The sequence below is a fragment of the Schistocerca nitens genome, chromosome 1, assembly GCF_023898315.1.
Source record: "Schistocerca nitens isolate TAMUIC-IGC-003100 chromosome 1, iqSchNite1.1, whole genome shotgun sequence".
In the NCBI taxonomy this organism is placed as follows: domain Eukaryota; kingdom Metazoa; phylum Arthropoda; class Insecta; order Orthoptera; family Acrididae; genus Schistocerca; species Schistocerca nitens.
Genome location: NC_064614.1, coordinates 709,515,612 through 709,521,988, shown reverse-complemented (window position 1 = coordinate 709,521,988; position 6,377 = coordinate 709,515,612). Strand labels below are relative to the sequence as shown.

Below are 6,377 nucleotides of genomic sequence, written 5' to 3'. Positions count from 1 at the left end.
AACGGTTAATGTAGGTTAATCAGACGCTTAGGAAAAGGTCTTGTAACGTTAGAATATAGTATTAGTGATGAGCTGCTTAACATTGTCACATCGATTAAATATCTAGGCGAAAAGTTGAAAAGCTATATGAAAAGGAACGAGCACATGAGGTCGGTAGTGAGAGAAGGCAAATTGGTGTCTTCGATTAATTGGGAGAATTTTAGGAAAATAAAGGTCATCTTTAAAGGATACCACGTATACAACACTAGCGCGATCCATTCTAGAGTGCTGCTCGAGTGAATCCTCAGCAGCTAGCATTAGAGAGAGACATATAACGTGCTGCCAGATTTGTAACCCGTTGGTTCATCAACAGGCGACTATTACGGAGATGGTTCCTGAACTCAAGTGGGAATCCATTAATGGGAGACGTCGTTAATTTCGCGAAACACTATTGGGGAACGTAATTTACATGTGTTGTTCAGGCGATCTAATGTTGCAGTTTATAATGTTTAAGGCAAAATCCGATGTGAAATAGTTTATTTCATGACCAGTTTCGAAAGTAACTAGGTGTCATCCTCAGGTACTCAGATCTACAATATACGGATAGAATATCAGTAATATAGTGATCTGCATGATCACACAGTAATTATACACAAGGTACAAAATTATCTGAATAATAAAAATTTCATATCTTCCAGAAATACTATTACACATCAGTCTCGTCAACATACTGAGGAAGCCCTCCAATTATAATGAGACAGCTCCACACTGGTTTGTCAGATATGTAAAACTTGCTAAATGAAATATTCATAGCACCAATAAGGAAGCCGACCGGAGTGGCCTAGCGGTTCTAGGCGCTACAGTCTGGAGCCGCGCGACCGCTATGGTCACAGGTTCGAATCCCGCCTCGGGCATGGATGTGTGTGTTGTCCTTAGGTTAATTAGGTTTAAGTAGTTCTAAGTTCTAGGGGACTGATGACCTGAGCAGTTAAGTCCCATAGTGCTCAGAGCCATTTAAACCATTTTCAACCAATACGAGCAAAAACAGGCGCATCAGTAAAGATTATGCGCCGATTTCAACTGAGGATGACTGCTTTAGATCCCATATTAAGAGCCCATGGCGACCAAGCTTGAAACCACGTATCATGGGCTCTAAAACGCATCGATTCAGTCTTTCTAAGATGTCGTCGACGTATCATCGTTACTGATGTATCTTCTTTTGCTCCTTTTCTCCTTATTGATGCTACGGATACTTTATTTTGCAAATTTTAGATACTTAGCAAACGAGTGTGGAGCTGTATTATTATAATTGGAGCGCGGCCTCATTATGTCGATGAGACTGATGTGTAATTATATTTCTAGGACGTATGTACTTTTTATTATTCAGATAATATGGTCCTTACGTATAACTGTCCTTCTGTCACGCAGGTCACTAGATTAACGCCATTCTATCCATACCTTATAGATTTGAGAATCTGAGGATGACAGCAAGTTACTATCGTAACTGTTCACGAAATACACTGTTTCACATCAAGCAATCTTGGCGCCTAATATTGTAAATTACCATGCTTCATCTGCGGATGACTACAAAACTTGTCTGCCTCTGCCAACGTACATTTTGCGCAAGACATGGTGAGAGAAATTAGAGACCATGTGGACTCATAAAGACAAGTCTTTTTTCCTTCCTCCAATTTAGAGTAAAACATGTACCTTTTGCATTTCTTGCTTTTATGTTCCCGTTTTCTTTAAAGGCAAAAAGAAAAGGTGAAACGGTAGCCCTGCGTGGAGCCTGTGCCTACCGTCATGTATTTTTGATTTTCAAATGTTAAAAAATGTAAGATGTTTTTCCTGTTCCTTGGTAAGAGGAAGGCCTCGCTCTCTGCTAATGAACGAAGGTAGATGCACGTAATTTTAGAGCGTAATCAGTCGTAGCCAATTTCGGTTAAGAGAATAATTAAAAATATCTGTATTTTTTATGCGTGTAAAAGAAATAATACACTTGTATTTCATTAGTGAAAAATTGAGTTATTATTCCAAGTAGTACTGCAATATAGAAGAATTCAAGAAACCCACCTGTGCACTTCTGAGCTAATACGAAGGTCCGGATATAAAAGGAATTATGGACACGGTCAAGATTTTGTTGGTGGATACGACGATCGGACATAGTATTATTAATTGGTAAGCATAAATCTACAGCAAGAGAAAGACTATTTCGTCGATGCAGAACTAATATGAACTAATATGAGCCTATTTTCAGGCATAGCACAGCTTATTGTTCTTGTCCGAGCGCCGAAATATTGATCTCATTATTTCCATATATCTAAACATTTATTATATATATTTTTATTATATTATAAACAAGAGTAGTTGTGGTAAGAGGTACGCTCCGCCATGCATCGTATCATAGCTTGCGGAAAATGTTTGTCGACGTGGATGTAGATGAATCCCTAACTACCTACTTTCAGTGGTTAAGAGATTTGTAGAAGTTGGTAGCCTGAATGACAGTCGAATGCTCCTTGCATCGACATGGGTCATGACAGAACGGGCAACATGTGCTCTCGTCTTTCTGAAAGACAATCTTACGGGCCTCGAAGCTAGGCCGCTCCCAAAAACGTTAACCCACAGATGACTGTGCTTTGTACGCAATGCCACACGATACTATTACGCAAGCTGCTGGACTCGAATGAAGATGGTGAATGCAACCCGGCAACGTTCCTCTTCTTCGGAGCATCCACACATGTATATTTCCATCAGACTACTGGAATAGAACCGGGACTCATTTGAAATGACGATAAAGTACCATTCTTATATCCAGTATTGTTGGGCGCGCACTACTGTAGGGCCTTCAACTAGTTCAAAGAGATGTCGTCGCACGGCATGTGTGGTATCTTAGACCACACCGGGAGTTCAACTTCCCAACTGGAAAAACGCAAACGATTCCTCTCAGGCATACATTTCCAGTTCATTCAAAAAAAATAACCGTGAAATAGTGGCAGAAAATGAAGCAATGTCATATCACTATACGCGGCAGTCATGTCACACAACTACAATTAAAAGAAAACACATGAAGTAACCTCGGTCATTCAAGATGAAGGATTTTCACGCAGGGTGAAATGGTAGCGTATTTAAGACACAGAACTCTTATCCACGGGTAGAGTTACCTGACGTTCCTGTAAATCGCAAGAGGCTAATGTAGAGGCAGTTCCAATGAAAAGCATATAGCTATTTTCAAGTTCATGTTTGTCTTCAGGAGACAGTCAGTAAGTCACATTAAGAGGGGGAGCATGCTTGGGGAGTTGGACAGTTGTCACAGAAGTTGGGCTGTGGCATGTTTCGTGCTCGCTGAGGGCAAAAAATGCCGTGCCAAGAGAACAATTGAGCATGACACTTTTGCCATTTTTGTATGTACATCAAAGGATGGGAAACAGTGACGGTGCCCGACCAGTGTGGGAATGTTGCCTGCTTGCGCTCCAAAATTTTGGTCTACCCAATTGAATGAGTCGCCTCCGCCGTTGTACTTCGTGCGAAGAGGCTGACCAATCGATGAGATACTCCCCCAACCTCGTATTTGTTAATATGCGATTTGTATACAAAGAGTGGGAAGTTTCAGCTGTGTTTCCCTAGTTTTTTAGTTTTTTTTCATAAAATAAGCGATATTCTCTTTCGCCACATTCGCAATAACGTTGAGTGGTCCTCTCCATGGCAAGCTATTTTTACAGTGAAGGGTTGGAAGTTCTGAATTACGATTCTGGGCTATTCGTCACCCGGCGGCCGTAGTGCCGATCGGTGCACACTAGCTAATGTTTGGAGATATGTAAGTGTCGCCCTTGCGGTAGCTCGCTCCACGTAACTTATGTCGCTTGACTGGTTATAATTTGTGGCATCCTTTTGTCTCCTTAACTTTGAATTCACGGACTGGCCAGATGAGGAGATCTTGTTTTGTTTCCTCCACATATTCTTCCAAATAATCTTATTATCCCCCCGCAGTGATAGCGTTATTATAAAATTTCGTTTGAGCTTTTAGAGAACTTTTGAGTTGTGCGTTTGTTGAATTATGTCAGTCATTATGAGCTAATAAATATCTGTTACTCGTCGTCTTGACTTAGATATCAAGATCCCTTACTGTTCTACAAATTTACATGATTAGCTAACCCACAAATAATAAATGTAATGTATTTCTAAGCTGTTGATCTAACTGTGGCGGTGTTTTGTTGTGTACAGGTGCCAGATTTAACTACCATTAACCTAGAAATTCAGAGAAGGGAACGAGCGTTTCCCTCGGTCGCCTTTTATGTTTACAGTTTTATTTATTGACCAGAGAAAGTGATTTCGATTTCCCCTTTATCTGAAACTAGGTTTTCTGTTGTTCCGTAATGCTACGACTAACGAACTAAAAGACAGAGGTCACAACTTTCATTCGTTTCTTACGAACAGAAAGATCACTGTTATGGGTTCTGTATTGTTATTGACCCTGTTAAGCTTGCTACGTTTGTTAGTAACACGTAAATCATGAGACAGATCTTTTTAATAAAAGTACCCTGAAAATCTAAAAGTTTTCTAGGTGTTATTCCTCGTCCTGAAATGAATAAAACACGAGTCGAAATCATAAGAGCAACACAGGCAACAGAAAGGCGGTGTTTTGCCAAAGTAGAAGACCACTGGATTATGAGCAGAAATGCCTTTGAAATGAGTGACCGACGCCGATCACACTGTAAGAAATGCACGAATTAATATTATGCTGCATTTCTCAAGCAGATAAACAAGCTGACGATGTAACTAAAGACTGTTGTTAACTTATGTTTGGGTAGCGATCGCTCCACGTGTTGTAAACTAGGTTGCATACGAAGTCCAGGTTTCTCCAGCTTAATTTTCGGCAAATTAAACCCACTAATCACTCACAGACAACGTAACACCGCAAGTGGAACTCTCATCCTATGAAGCCAACGTATCGTTATACTACACCAGGATAAACTCTGCATAACACGTACTAAAACACTTTGAAATTTACCAATAGTAATATTCATGCAAGTCGAAAATTACACTGATTGGTCTCCGAAAATCAATCTTTTCTTAAAAGATAACTATTCCACGCAAGCAGCTACAACAATAAAATAATAAGAAAGAAGAAAGTTTGAAAAAACTTACGTTTTTTTATGAACGGAGGAGATGTTATTACAGCTAAACCACATCTTAAAATGGGATGGTATACAAGCAAAAAATGGTGCGCATTCTCACTCGCACAGAAAAAACACAGTCCGGTATAACCAGATATTATCTTTTCTGCTATTTATGGTTTTTTTGTCGTACAGATAATATTTGTCCCGATATTCAATTGGTAGTATTCTTTTACTGTCGTATCGACTGACCTTTCTATGCGAAAACAATTGCAATTAGTTTCTGGTTGACTGCATCGGTGAAAGCGAAGGAACCTTTTGGGATAGGATTTGGTTGTAAGTCCATGAAAGTACATGTAAACCACTAGATCCTTGTGGAGTTGGCGATTTCTTGGGAAACTAGCCAGAATTTTTTCCTCGGGTCTTCTGGGAATGTTGTTCAATTTTTCAAGGTTTTTGCGCTTCATATAAACAGAATATTAGGCTGTTTTTTTCTGATGACTTAGAAAAGTATTTGACAAGTTCCGTACTGCCGAAATTAGAAGTTATTATTCAAGTGAATCGTAAAGTACGGAACAGTTCCTTGGGAAGAGATTTGTGTGAAAGAAAGACTTTAATAAACCAGCTGAGAAACGACGTATACTATTGAAAATACGTACGAAAATGTGGCAAATTAGTGATGAAGACGATAACATTAAATATCCACCTCCACCTAGGAAAATTGTTCGGAAAGAACAGCACAAGAAAATCTATCCGTTGCATTTTTGGAAGGGAAGTAGAAACTTGACCATAACCATCTGTAATTGTAAAAATTTTTGTAGTATGCTGAGACTGTTGGGAAAATACCCTATAAGTCCGTAATTTGAAGTACGTGAATAAACCTGTCAAGAAGATGTTGAGCGTCCGACAGAGCTTGAGCGGTGAAAACCAGTTCTAATGTAATGTCAGTCTACTGTTTCCCGCAGCAGCTACGTTCGAGAGGTGGTTATTCAGCGCCGCATGGAAGGGAATGAAGAATGCGTTAGATGAGCTCATGGACAGCTGTAGACTTATTTCTGTTAATACAGAAGCGATAAACTTGTAAACACGCAAATTTTTAAACTTGTTCACCACTCTGAACACATCTACGGTAAATGACTAAGTGGTTTCGTCACGTGGAGACAGCTTACTGAATTTCACTCTACATCCAAAGCGTAGTTAAATGTCCTAGTTACCATCCTCAATCTCTGGATCAGTCGACACGAGAAAGACGGAAAAAGAAAATTTATGTGCCCTTGTTCAAAT

At 39.6% G+C, this 6,377-nt stretch overlaps 1 protein-coding gene across 1 annotated transcript in view; it reads right to left on the bottom strand.

Moving 5' to 3' along the window:
• LOC126259850 (high-affinity choline transporter 1) overlaps positions 1–6,377 on the bottom strand; it is a 357,917-nt gene that overhangs the window by 6,969 nt on the left and 344,571 nt on the right. The gene's annotated exons all lie outside the window — the stretch shown is intronic.